The sequence below is a fragment of the Momordica charantia genome (genome assembly GCF_013281855.1).
Source record: "Momordica charantia cultivar OHB3-1 chromosome 7 unlocalized genomic scaffold, Mcharantia_2.0 BLBB01000007.1, whole genome shotgun sequence".
Taxonomy (NCBI): Eukaryota; Viridiplantae; Streptophyta; class Magnoliopsida; order Cucurbitales; family Cucurbitaceae; genus Momordica; species Momordica charantia.
Genome location: NW_028275165.1, coordinates 4,355,053 through 4,370,744, shown reverse-complemented (window position 1 = coordinate 4,370,744; position 15,692 = coordinate 4,355,053). Strand labels below are relative to the sequence as shown.

At 32.6% G+C, this 15,692-nt stretch overlaps 1 pseudogene; it reads right to left on the bottom strand.

Moving 5' to 3' along the window:
• Positions 1 to 5,744: 5,744 nt before the first annotated feature.
• Positions 5,745 to 7,610, bottom strand: LOC111024274 (UDP-glycosyltransferase 73C6 pseudogene; annotated as a pseudogene).
• Between the last annotated feature and the right edge of the window lie 8,082 nt (positions 7,611 to 15,692).

Below are 15,692 nucleotides of genomic sequence, written 5' to 3'. Positions count from 1 at the left end.
TGGGTGACTTTGAGACTGCAAGTTGGTAGCTGACATCTCATCTACAGGCATAGATTGTATTTTCCTTCTGTAGCTCACGTTATTGGCTTGGTAGCCATTGGAGGGTTTAGGAATATTTTTCTAAGTATTGCCATTAGGAGGCAAGTTCGGATCCTCCACATTGTGTTGCTCGAAGCTTGGGAATTGTTCGTCATTAAAGACTTTGTTTCGCATCGATTCCCCATAGATGATGTTAAATGTTGATGTTGTATTCTGTTGAGCTACTAATATCGACTTCTGACAAATCCAATCGAGCTACGAAGGAGCGAACTGCACGATGAGTGACATGCACAGAAGGAACAAATACGCAGACGCTCAAGTAAGTAAGAGTTCGAGCTCAGTTGGTCGTTCTCAGATAGAATCACGTTCTTGAGTTGGAGAAGTGGCCTTCCTTTTATAGGCAGAGTGGGGAGAGAAGTTCATTTGGTTTGTTCGGATAGAAGGTTGGGGCGGTTACAGATTATCAGATCTGAAGTCGATATCTTAAGTTCGGTTCAATAGAACTTGGGTGATTCTTTATGGTTCATCTGTCTTTGCTTGATTTCAAGAGTAGGTCGGTCTTCTCCTTTTGGTTGAATAAGCTGTTTAGATGTTACTGAGGTAAGATGATTGGTTTACAATGTTGAACTTTACCCTCCAACATAGTTTAACAAAGAAGGTGTAAAAATTGAACCTTAAAGGTTAGAGAAATAGATATATCTTATCGTGGAGGTGACATAATCTATTAAAAAATGATTATATATGGTAACATTATTATTATCATTATCATATAAAATTTTCGTTTTATATCTTTTGGGTTTAAAAAGGGGCATTAAATGATTAGATGAGACAACTAAAAGTAAAGTAGGAAAGTAAATGTCGAAAAGTAAAGCAGGAAAATGACTATTTTTTTTTTGTCATCTTTTTCTCTTTTTGGTTTATCGTTACTCAGATATTGGCACAATTAAGTTTTAAATTTATTTCTAGCTAAAATTATAAAGTTTACCGATAGAAATCATCATCTAACCCAAAAAAAAAAAGGGACACTTTAAGAGATGTCAAAAAAAGTTAGGAAACTAAGCAAAATAGCAATAAGGTTTGAGTTTTTCAAATATAACATTTTTTTTTTTTGCAAAAAAACGGAGGTCCACGTTCTAAATTACAAGTATACCCTGCAGGCCCGAACCAACAATAAATTACTTCTAATTGACTTCTGATATACTAATGATTGGCAGATATATTTCTGATATATATGTGATATATGTTTAATATACATATAGTATGAAATTGATTTACTTCTGATATAACTACGATATCTACTACTATAGGTGACATAGAATTGATTGACTTCTGATATACTATTGATTTACCTATGATATAACTATAATTGACAGATATATTCCTGATATATATGTGATATATGTTTCATATATATCTGATATGAAATTGATTTATTTCTGATATGACTATGATATATATTACTATAGGTGATATAGAACTGATTCACTTTTGATATACTATTGATTTACTTATGATATAACTATGATTGACAGATATACTCCTAAAATATATGTGATATATGTTTGATATACATATGATATGAAATTGATTTACTTCTGATATAACTATGATATCTACTACTATAGATGATATAGAACTAATTGATTTCTGATATACTATTGATTTACTTCTGATATAACTATGATTGACATATATACTTTTGATATATGTTTGATATACATATGATATGAAATTGATTTACTTCTAATATAACTATGATATCTACTATTATAGATGATATAAAACTGATTGATTTCTGATATACTATTGATTTACTTCTGATATAACTATGATTGACATATATACTTTTGATATATGTTTGATATACATATGATATGAAATTGATTTACTTCTGATATAACTATGATATCTACCAATTATTTAGAACATATTACCTCTAACATATGTTTTCTGATATACTACTAATATATGAAATAATTTTTTTTTTCAGATAAAAGCAATGGTACAAACACGAAAAATAAAATAAAAAAACATCGTAAAAAATGTTGATGTTGTTCATCCCAAAAGACAGCATAAACCAACGCCAAAAGTGTTGTCTATGAAAAAACAGAAAGCTTAAAAGATATTATCTCCGAAGACACGAAAATCACCAAGAACGAAGATTGATATCCCAAGCTTTTACCTAAAGATTATACAAGAATGAAACTTACGCTTTTCTAGACTGTTGGAACTTATGCTTCTTTTTTTATAGAATTTTAAGAATGACATTGTTCATCTACTTTTGGTTTATGCTACTGATTCGTTTTGATGTTTAAACTTTTAAGTTTTTGGTTGAAGGGCTTTGCTAGTGATTTGATGTTGATGTTTATACCCAAGAATGATGTTCAAACCTTTTAAGAATGACATTGTTACTGATTTCATTTTGATATTTAAAACTTTAAATAAAACTTAATTGTACTATTGATATATGTACGATGTATACTTGATATATCACTGATATATTATTGATATACAGAAAAACTCTAAGTTTCTATTTACCTCTAATTTCTAATTGATTTCTCATTTACAGTAATTTCGAAAATCACCATTGACGTCATATTCACGTTCCTTTCAAGTTTTATTTCTCATTTTCAGTAAATATCAAATTTTTTTTCTCATTTTCCATGCATGCCAATACCTACTAATTTCTAATTGATCAAAAAATACAAGACAAAGGGTTAAAGCAGGTAAAGGAGTGATTTACTATTATACAACTGATATAGAACTGAGTGACTTTTGATATACTATTGATTTACTTCTGATATACTAATGTTGTCAGATATACTCCTGATATATATGTGATATATGTTTGATATATAATAACGAAGTAATAATTGAAAAGGATAATTTGGGAATATTGAAAATTTTAAAATTAAGATTTTCAAAAAAATGCTATATCTGAAAATATAAAAAAGACATGCTATTTTGTTAAATATAGAAAACTTATATGCTACCCATTACAAATCCAAAAAAAAAAGTAATTTCTTATTTTGATTTAAGAACTAAAACTTTTTTTTTTTGCCTTTATTTAATGCTTTTTATTACTTTCAATTATGCAACTAAAGTTCTAAATGTAGGTTTCATGAAAACATGAAAACATGGACTAAGGCAATATATTCTTAAAAGAAATGAATAGTTAGAAGCAAAATAAGGACTAATCTTATTTAATTAAGTATAAAACTTAGATGCTTACTCACAAGCATTGAATTTTAATGTGTGAAAGAAAGTAAATTTAAAAGCTAAGTGTAAAATACATTTTTGGTGCCCTGAGTTTGAGGATAAGTTTATATTTGATCTCTAAGTTTCAAAAAGTACAGTTTGATTCCGATTTTTAGAAAATAGTTCTTAAAAGTCTCTGGAATTAAAATTCCATTAGTGTCCTCAATGGAATGCTGACGTGGCGATGCCAGACTTGAAGCAAATGCTGGGTTTTTAGATGGCGAAGTGAACAATGAGGCCAACAGAGATGGAGATCAGGAATGGGATGGGCTTGGCGCCTCGACGTGGAGGTGGATTTGTGGGTAGTTCAAGACGGGAGCGACTGATTGTTCGACGATTAAGAGGCAATGGTCTGCATGGTGTGGAATCGAGGTGATTTGGGGAGCGGATTGAAGAGGGAAGATTGGGGAGTGAAAATGGAGAAATGGGAGCTGAGTGGGGAAGAGGGAAGAAAAATAGACGAGATAAAGGGGGAGAAATTGGGAGAAAATAGAAACGAATATGAATATGATGGAGAATGGGGACATTCTTGCAAATAAGAGGTAGTGGAGACAGATTGGAGGGCAAAGCTCTCCATTGGGAAGATGGCACAGAGAAGGAAGTGGGGGGAGGGGGAGTCAGTGACCACAGAGAAGAAGTGAGAGGATGGAAGAAAGAAAAAAAGAAAAGGAAAAATAAAATAAAATGACTTATAAGTTTTTTTTTAAAAAAAAAGTATATAAAATTAATAAATATTGACACACCATTGATAAATTGTCAAAATCATATCACTTTTCCGCTAGTCAACTAACAGTCAACTTTATTCAGGGACCATTTAGAACAATTTTCAAAATTTTGGAAACTAAACTGTCAGTTTTTGAAACTTAGGAACCAAATAAAAATCTATCCCCAAACTCAAGGACTAAAATTATATTTTATCCTAAAAGAAATTATTCACATATATGTTGTGAATATTATTCTTTGTTTATTTCTGAGTGGTTTTGTTTAATTTTGTGTTAAAGTTACAAATTTATAACTTTATGTGTTAAAAACACATATATGTTAAATTTAAATTATTTCTTAAATGAGAAGTTGTTTTTACATTTCTATATGTTAAAGTTACATATGTAAAAACGTTACATATGTGTTTAATTTTTGTACGAGAAGTTACATGTTTAGACAACTATATATAGTTATTGGTTTCCTTCATTTGAGATATCAAAGCATTTCTCATTTGAATTCTCCTCCTCTCACAATAATTTTCTTTTGTTTTGAGTTATTGTTCTAGTTTATATTGAGAGCAAGTGTCTAAGAATTCTGTCAGATCTAAGTAGTTTGAGTTTGCTAGTCCATCAGAGTTAGTCGTTGTATCCTGCTGAGATAATCACTGTAGTCTGTTAACAACTTGTGTGAGTGAATAATTGTCTTCAGGTCAGCGCCATTGAAGTGTGCATCGATTATATTTATCAAGTATTAGTGTTCATCAAGTTGTCATAATCAATATTGTTTGTAGCCAGTTACGTTGTAATCTGTTTGCCACTATTACATAGTTTATATATATACAACGTATATTTATCCAACAGTAAGTAGATATCTTTATACATACTACCATTAAAAAGATTGACAACTATTCATTCTATTTTCTCATAAGCAATCTACCTCTATGAACTTTGCGTCCCCCGTGTTGCATAGGCTTTCCATTGACACGTAGACTACATTAGACACATTCTGGGAGTCGATCCATATGACACACGGGCTTACTAATTTAGACCATGTTCCCTCTTTCTGCCTTGACAGATTTGATGTTGCTGCTATATAGAGAAATCATCCCACACACCTCATTTATAAAGCTCTTAAAATTGATCAAAATGTGATGGAATGAGTGAGGGAGCTATTGGATTTATAGGAAGCTTCAACTAAAAAAAATGTAATATATGCTAACATTATTATTATCATTATCTCTGCCAAGTAGATCTTATAAAATATTTGTTTTATGTCTTTTGGGTTTAAAAAGGAGCATCAATGCTAGATGAGAAACATTTAAAAGTAAAATAAGAAAGTAAATGTCTAAAAGTAAAGTATTGACTTGCCGTTAATGGTCTTACATCCGTAGATACATATATAGTTTCGAAATTTATTTCTCTATATTTTCTTTTTAAATATATCTCTCTAAAATTTTCATTAATAAGATTGTTTGCAATAACATTTGAATCTTTCAACTTCTTGACACTACCTATATTTACTTTTTTTTAATAAAATATGACACAAAATATTAACTACATATATAGTTTATTTTAATACAACAAAAATTTTCAATATTTAGATTTCAATAAAATTAAAATATTATATGGAAAAGAAGAAGAATCATATAAAAGATACTAACAAGCCCTCTTTCCTCCCCCGCCCCCAACATCTCTGAAAATATTTAGGTCTTGATTGGTGAAAGTCTATCTTTATCTGGATCATCATTAAAAAATTGACAACTCATTATTTTTTTAAAATAGTTTTCTGTTTTTGCATTTCTGTCTCATAATTGTCAAACATTTAATAGTGATAAAACCAAAATAGGTCCTCACCAGTTGAGACTTTTTTTAAACGTCCAAGGAGGTTTAACAACACTTATAACCAAGCTTCCCTTTTTCCCAAACTAAAACCATGAATGTACATCAAGGTACCTCTTCAATTTTGATCACAACCTCTTCCATGGTCATGAACAATATCATCTTGAACCAGCTGATCGAGGTTTCGGTGAGAGGAGCCCCCTTCTTCTACAGCTCTATGGGCCATTTGAGCCAACCTTTTGCATCTCTCTCTCCTCTCTTCTGCGTCATCTCCATTATTCATCACAATTTCTATGGTTTCCCTCACACTCTCTCTCTTCACCACCACCCCCTTCTCCTCTTCCTCCCCCCAATGTATAACCGTTTCCTCTCCCACACTCACCCCGACCCTTAAAATCTCCACCACCAGCTTTTCGTTAAAGACATGATCTGCAAAAAGTGGCCACGTGATCAACGGCACCCCCGCGGATATCCCCTCTATTGTCGAGTTCCAACCGCTGTGTGTCAGAAAGCACCCAATCGAAGGGTGGGATAATATCACAACTTGTGGAGCCCACCCTCGAATCACGAGCCCTCGCGCCTTAGTCCTCTCCTCGAAACCATAATCCACCAGCCATTTGTCCAAGTCGTGGGTCAAGTTTCCTTGTCTTATGACCCAAATGAAGGGTCTGTTTGAGTCCTCCAGACCCAATCCCAGCTCTATGATCTGCGCCGTCCCCATGTTACATATGCTTCCCATTGACACGTAGACCACAGAAGATCCACGCTGGGCGTTGAGCCACGTGACACACACGTGCTTGCCAATTGAGGGAGTGTTCCCTCTCTCCGCCTTGTCCACCTCGCTGTGGCTGCTGTACAGAGAAACTGGGCCCACACACCACACTTTGTATTTGCGTATCTCTTCTAGCTTTCTACGGTAAGTAGGCTCCATCTCCTCAAATGTGTTGAAAACGACGCCGTCCGACTGCGCGTCCGCCACCACCATTTCGTAAAAGAACTTGGACATTTCCTCGTCCACAGGTCTAGGCAACTGCGTCTTCAAAAACCGAACCGGACCGCCGGGTAAGTCCGAGAGCGTCACGAACCGATCCGAATTGGAATCAGAAACGTTATTCATCAGACCGTGTACGCAGTTAAGAAAGAAACAACTGGTGGGGTAGAAGACGAGCCTGGGGAGGCGATGTTTTGCAGCGAGGCGTAAGGTCCATGGGAGGTTCATGTCGGAGATGAGGCATGTGGGAGGGGGGTTGAGCCGGTCCAGAAGTTGATCAGACGGGTTGTAGAGGAGGGTTGTGGCTCGGAGGAAAGTGGAAGAGGAGCCCAGGGAGGGGAGTAGGTCAATGTTCTCGCATCCCTCTGGGAGCCCGGCTTGGCGCCATGGGAATTGGAGTTGAGCCACATGGAAGGGCAGCCCAGAGGCGGCAGCGCGGGAGAGAACGGAGGCGTTGCGAGCGACGTTGTGGGGCGTGGTGACGATGGTGATGGTGGCTCTCGCTCGGCTAGAAGCTTGGCCAAGTCTACCAAGGGGATCATGTGGCCTTGAGCCATGTAAGGGAAGATGACGAAGTGAGATTTGTTTCGAGGGGAAGCCATGGGAGCCTGCTACTGCTGTGTGAAACAATGAACAACCAAGAAGAAGAGTGTGGTGTGGGGGTTTTATTGGAGGAACAAAATAATATTTTACTGTATTTTATTTTCATTTGTTGTATTTAAGAAGAAAGAAACTTGGGTCCTCCACTGTGTCCTGTCCCTCCTAATAATATGTAATCTCTCTATATTTTAGAGGTATAACAAATTTGTTGCTTTTTATTTTTTCGTCATTTATCCATCTTCTAAATAAAATACTACCATCTATTTTCAAATAGTTTAAATCTTGAATATTGCAATATGCATAATCTACTCATAGACTATAATCAACCCCTAAACTTACCAAATTATTATAATTAAACTCTTTAATATTGCAAGATGCATGAACTACTCTTGAATTGTAAGTATGGTTACCATTACATTCTTGAATTATTGGATTTTTACGATCAAATCCAAAATTCTCACATCAATCTTTTGTTTTGAAAAAAAAATCAATAGAAAATACTCTAGTTTTCAAAGTATTTATAAGAATAAAATAAACTTTGGTTAAATTTTTATAATCCGAATTTGATTGTAATTAATCCTTTGTAGTTTAAGAGTAGTTTGTGTATTTTACAAGGTTGAAAAGTTAGTTGAATTGTAACAATTTTTGCCTTCAACCTACAAATGTCTGTATTTTTTAGTTACATCACACATGATTGATCAAATTTTCTTGAAAATTTAAAGGATAATTGGTTTTTGAAAAAGTTTCCTTATTATTAAATATTAAGGGTGAAAGATGAAAAATCTGTTTTGAATTATTTTGTTCGAGTGACTACTTTAAAATTAATAAATATGTCCCTTGAATAAAAATAAACTTAAAGTTAAGCAATAAAATGAGATTTAAACCTATACATAAAATAAATAAATGATTAGATTTAAATTCTCTTACTTCAAAGTTGTTAGATTTTAACTAATAAGAGATTACTCCTTGTGTTGCTTCTAATTTTCATTCTTTTGAATATACTGTTTTGAACTTTAATTAATACAAATTTTTTTATCTTTCTATCCCAATTCACAACCACGTTTAGAATTTTAGTTACATAATGGTTGATCAAGCCATCAAAAGCATTAAATAAAAAATCAATTAGAGAGAAAAATTTTACTTCTTACATCAAAATAGAAAGTAAGAAATCATATTTTTTACATGGTATTTGAATTTCATTTCTATTCGTAAAATTTATAATTTTGGCTACAGTTAAGAAAAAAAAATTTTAAAACTTAGTTGTACTAAGATATATGAACAAGGATAAACCAAAATGAGAAAAGGTTAACTCCAAAAGAAATATCTCACTTTACTACTTTATTATACATTCACTTTTCCTACTTTACTTTAAGTTGTCTCATCTATCATTCGATGCCCTTTTTAATCCCAAAAGATATATAAAAAAAATCATATAAAATTTTCTTCTCGGTGATAATGACAATAATAATGTCAGTATTGGAAATTTTAAGAATGCAGGCCACCACAGGTAATTATTTAATGTATTATTGTTTACTATTTTTAATTAAACCAAAGGAAGGGATAATTATGTGTAAGATTTGGTTTGGAGTAATTATAAAATGACCGTGGGTAAAATGTGTAGATACTGTAAATTAATTTCTAATGACCAGTCATGATGAAACCCTTTAACAAACAAGTCATCTCATGAAATATATCTGCGTCTGGTGAAACCCTTTAGCAACAATATTCGGGCCTTATAGCAAGAAATCAACCCATCTGAATTCCTTTTAATCTTGAAGATCCACTTACAACCGACAATCGTTTTATTCGACAGTTGAGGAACTAAAGATCATGTCTTACTTTGTAACAGCATCATATTCCTCATTCATACGTTTCTCTGTGCTCAAAGTTTTTAATCTCATCCCCACTATCAATGCATATAGCTTCATAGCTAGGTTTCTGCTTTAGTGGTATGAAAAAAATCTCAATGAGAATTCCATAATAAAACTAGCAAAATCAAGGGAAAGAAGAAGAAACTAAATTCAGTGTGTCAATCGTCCGTCTCCAATGCGACCTTCATGATACCGAACCTTGAAAGTATCTTTGCTAAGCTCTCCAACGATATCTCATTGCCCTAGAAATTGGCCAAAAAGGTAAAACTACCAAAAAAACCTCTCTAAAACTTCTCCTCCTCAAAGGCTAAAAAGAAATTGCATCGAGACGCTATAGGTGTTAGTGCTAAGACGCTCTAAACAACATCTCAACAATAAGACAGATTTTTCAAAGACACTTTAAGTTGGTAAGCATTGAGACGCTACAAACGACGTCTCAAGTTATATCATCAGGTCTTTGGCTTCAAATTTCGTGTGTTATTCCTCTTTAGTCACTTTGACTCCAATTTTTTCCTCTTAATTTGATCCAATTATGTCCCACTTCCTTCCAATATTTCGTTCGTGCAAAATATATATATATTATGTGCTTAAATTTATCATGAAGAAATGAAAACTAACAAATAATTTCAATATAAATCTCATGAAAGGGAGTTCACAAAGTGTGCTATCAAAGATCCATTTACCGCTTACTAATTTTTGGTTTTTTGGTTCGGAGGTCTTTCAACTAGATCTCATGTTTCATTTTTACATAAGGACTCAAATTTCCTCAACCATAGGAGCCATTTATCATTCGCTTTCGAACTCATGACTGACTTACATGATAGAGGTTCATCCCCTTCTCGTTCCACCTCAACAACCAAAACAATAGTAAACTAAATCTACAGAATATCTTGATGGTGGTCTTATTTGTCTTCTTTCACGATCACAGGCTAGTCTATAATTTTGTAAATTTTATGTAGGTTCCTCTAGAATGTCAGGATCTGGTTGAGTCCTAATTTCAGGACTGTTTTCAAGCTCATTTACATCAACTTCCTCATCACCCTACAAGGTTTCTTTTTCTTCAAATCCAACTCTATTTTCATCTCAAACATGTCTCTAGCTATTTCAGATGTAGGGCCTTCATCTGGCTATTGATTCATAGCAATGTTTGTTCGGTGTGTTTAAACTCGAAATTTGTAATTATGTAAAAACAAATTTATATTCAATAAAATTATGTTTTCATATTCAATCATATTGTTGTTGAATTTATTATCCAAATTCAATAAAATAAACATCCAATGTTATTATCATGTAACTGGGACAACATATATACTGGGTATGTATTTGATATACCCTCGATATACATGTGGATAGTGTCTTGGGAATAACCTAAAGAGTCTATAATATATGGATAAAGTTGGGTACGTATCTTATCTAGACAACACTACTGATACGACCCACTTCTTAAATGTTATAAACAATCTGATCCAAGTCGTTTGTGTGGAGACATGCGACGAGTGGGGGTATCCTATACGTACAATGAGTTTATATAAGACCAGATCGTGAAATAGTCAATCTTTAGATGTAACACCATCGACTAATAGAATGCTATTTCATAGGATGACCATACAACTCATTCTCAATTCTAAGTGGGTTATGGACTCCTGCCTGTGAGGGCTCATTCTTTGATCTGTATAGGTGAGAGTGGCTCGAGTATCCGACTCAACATTCCTACCATTTTGGGGAGGAGACCGAGTGGGGAGCTGGGAACATAACTACACAAGATGGAATTCACTTCATCCCGACTTTAAGGGAGTAGATGAGTGTTCCCTTAAGTGCTAACTCCTAGACTTGAACAAGGGGCTCCACCCTCTCACTGGTCCGAGAGGGACTTTCTGAAAGGGATGCACTAAACCCAACACTTCCGGTTATTGGTCGGACCATAATCGGGTTGTTTATTAGAGAAGCAGTGGTATTTAAGGAGAAAGATGTAACTCAGGGGTAAAATGATAATTTGACCCAGTTAGAGTTACGAACATTCGTGAATGATTGACTTGCCGTTAATAGTCTTACATCCGTGGATACGAAAAAATTATGCAGTAAGAAGAGTGAAAAACGATGAATTTCTCTTCAGCCGTACATAAGCTCCGATCTCAATCACAAATGTTTGATGCTTTTCTTGAGGCTTCTTTGGTGACCGTGAAGTCATAGGATGAATTGTCGAGTAGATAGATCAGATTCGAACGTGGCTGTTGCTCCGCGACAATGCGGACACGACCTCCTCTAGCCACCCTGAGGCACCATAGTATATTAGGAATAAAGGTGGACATACTAGACCAACATACTAACATGAGCATGTATTAAAGCAACAAAATGGACTGATTGGTTGAAGCAATTATTGAGATAGACTACTATGTGGAAAAACTATAAACATTAACATGATGATGATTATAATTATTTTACTTAAAGAGTAAAAGAAGCATTTTGAAAATTTTGGGACAAAAATGATTTTTTTTAATAAATTCAAAGCCCAAATAGGCATTTTAAAAATTCCAAAGATGAAAGTAAAATAGATTATAGTTATTTTACTTAAAAGATTAAAAGAAGCATTTTGAAAATTTTGGGACAAAAATATTTTTTTTTAATAAATTCAAAGCTCAAATATGCTTTCAAAAATTCCAAAGATGAAAGTAAAATAAATTTAAAACTCAGGACTAAATGAGATTTAAACCTAATATAAATAAGGTTTACATCCTCGTATAACTAAATAAGATTACTCCTTATGTTGTTTCTAATTATTCATTTTTTTAATATATTGTCTTAGAACTTCAACTAATACAAATTTTTATCTTTCCATCCCAATTTCCAACTATATTTAGAATTTTAGTTACATAATTGTTCATCAACCAGAGAGAAAAATACTTTACTTTTACCCTCGCAATAGAAAGTAAGAAATTACATTTTTGTATATGGTATTTGAATTTGATTTCTATTTATAAAATTTATAATTTTAGCTGCACTTAAAAGAAAAAATAAATTTAAAACTTAGTTGTATTAAGAACTATCAAACCAAAATGAGAATTAGATAACACTACAAGAAAGAGCTCACTTTCCTACTTTACTTTTAAACATTCACTTTCCTACTTTACTCCTAGTGGTCTCATCTATCATTTTGACGCCCACTTGCAAATATATAAAACAAAAATCATATAAAATGTTCTCTGTCGTGATAATGACAATAATAATATTAGCATTTGAATGCCAAACTGAGCATAGCTTAAGTGGTTAAAGCACCCATCTTTGACTAAAAGGTTGTATCAAACATTGTAATTGACTGGTGATTTTTTGATCGATTACAAAGTGGTTATGGTCCTGACACATCACGATGGTTTTCTCTCATCCCTTTTAGAGAGAACTTCTTCGTCTGATGTACAATATATAGAGGAGAGAATTTGAGGAAATCAAAAACCAATTCGTGACTATGTAAACTTGGAAGATCAAGTCCCACCAATTTTTTTTCAATTATGCAGTTAGGCACCCCTCCAATTCTTTGGGTTTAATTCTCTTGAATTCAAATTGTGAAAGAAAGACACGTGGCTTTAAAGTTTTGGGTTTCATTGTCCTTGACAAGTGGATTGTTAGGAGCAAGGTTTAGAATGTCCATACAGATGGAAATTTGAAGAAAATAATGGAAATTATAGAAATTTATAGAAATTATTTGAATTAGTAAATAAGACTTCAATTACGATACCTTAATCCTTTAATCATTATATCTAATTGAAACCTTAATCCTTTAATCATTATATCTAAAAATATAAGTAACATTTATAGGAATAGCAATACCAATGAAAAAACTTAAAAACAAAAATTACGGAAAAAATTGAGGTAAATGATTTAGAAACTCAAAATTTCAAAATTTTAAATTATATAGTGAAACATTTGTCTATTATTTTTATTCTAGAATTTCTAATTCTCTAATTTATATATTCTATAGAATATATAAATTCTATTATTTTATTCTAGATTCTATTCTAATCATTAGAATAGATTCAAATAATCTATCATGATTGAATCAGTAAATAAGAATTTAAGAACTTGCTTGGTAATGTTCCCGTTTCTTGTTTATGTTTCATTATTTTTAATGAAGAAAAATGTATTGCATGATTCCAACCTCGAAGAATTCAACTATGATAAAACAATATTTTTATTTATGTTTTGGAACAAATTGGAAATGAGAACAAGAACCGAGAAACTTGTTTTGGTTATTCCTAAAATTTCTATACAATTGTGACAATATTCAAACAAGAAACAAAGTTAGTTGTAAATATAAATTTCTTCAGAAAATTGGAAACGAGAAACAAGAGAAATGAGAACGCTACCAAACGAGCCCTAAATTACTTGAAACTTTAATTATGACATTTTCTTTTTGAAACATGCACTTCATTAAAAGCACTAAGAAGCCTCAAAGGCTACACCGAAATCCAAATATGAACTCACTCTCTAAAAAATCCAAGAAGGAAAATCAGACGACAGCAACAAAGGAGAGTTCAACCTAATGGTCTCTCGAATAATAGTGTGAGCAACTTGATAGCTCTCCAAAAAAGAGTTATTTTGGTAGAATTATTGAACTAAACTGCAAATGAGAGAGTTTTAAGTCATAAAATCATACTAAACTGAAGAATTAAGTGAAAAATATAAAAATTATATATGAAATCATTGTTTTGTTGAATGTTTGATAAATTATAATTTATTTCTACTGTTTTTTGGTTGTCTGTGCAAAATTTGAAAGCATTTGAAGAAGAGTAGCTGAACATAAGGAAATGCTAGCACTCTCAAAAGTTAGGACTCCTGATGGTGGAGCACCCGATGCTAGGGGCATGACTTTTGTAGAATTTCTAGATAGCTTGGTAAATCTATTTTTACAAGAATTTTACCCCACGTCTGTACACCTGATATATGTTGCCCTAAAATTGAATGACACTTTTAAAAGGCCTATTCACATCAGCAGCCATCAACTCCAACAATGACTTTCAGCGACCAAATATTTTCATCGCTAAAAGGCCTTTTTGAGTCGTTGAAATGCTGTCGCTGAAAGTCTCCAGCTACGAAAAGGCGCTTTCATCGCAATATTTGCGACGAAAGGCATTTGCGTCGCCAATATTGCGACGAAAGCAATTGCGACGTTTCTTGTTTTCGTCACATTTTTTCTTTTTTTTTTTTTGGTTAATTTTTAATTTGTCTTTTTTGCAAACGTGAAGTTCCATTTTTGTCACAAAAGGTGGAGACGTTTCCAAAATTCAACACAAAATTTGAAAAACTTAAAATTTTGATAATAATATAATTTTTTTTAATTCATTACTCATCATCCACAACACTTACAAGTTGGTGAAAATAAAAACAACTAAATGCATTTAAATTTACAAACAAGTTTCTAAAAATAAAAACAACTAACTTAGTTTGGACCTAAATTTAAAAAAAATAAAAATAAAAGCTTTTCCATTCTAACCCAACTTTCAAAATATGTTACCATCATCGTTGCTTAAATGCTGCACAAAGAATTGCATAGTTGTTAAAATTCGAATAAGAATTCAAACTCTAATTACAATGATAAGAATCACTCACATCTGAAAACTCAGAACTCAAAACATACTCCAAACATACTTAATCTTCAAACTTAAGTGAGACATATATAAATAACTAAACTAAAACAATCGCAATACATGAACTTACCTAAAAACCACAGTACCGATAACTAACTTAAGCATGTGTAAGTCACATATATAAATCTCAAACTAATTAACCATACCCTCCTCGCCTTTCATTAAGCATGCACAAGTCATGTCATGCATGCATACATAAATTTCAAAATTAATAGCGAAACCACAACACCAAGATACTAATTTCAAGATATTATTAATTCAGACATACCTAAATCTCAACTTTAATTGATCATATTGATCATAACTGCACACTTAAGTCTTATACCACCCCTTGATAAAGTACCCATCACTCTTTATCATAATTCGTTATATAAGATCAACCTCCATCCATAAACTCAAAATACAAAACCAAGCATATGTAAGCCCCATAATTCTAGACATACTTAATACAATCCTTGTTAAGAAATCGCCACAAGTTTTTCCTTACCTTGTATCATTCCAAAAACGGTCTCATCCTTTGTCGGACAAAGTATTTTAGAATTAGACAATAATATAAATTATAAACATGCATAAACAATATAACATACCGTATCGGTAATTCGTCAATATCGGAGTCATCGATTTACTAACCACAAATTTATCTTCAAATTTATTATTCAATCAATGAATGTAAAACTTCAAACTTGAAAAGTTCAAATTACAATTATGTCGTCTTCCTTTCTTGAAAATGAATTTCAAATTAATTTCCTACCTA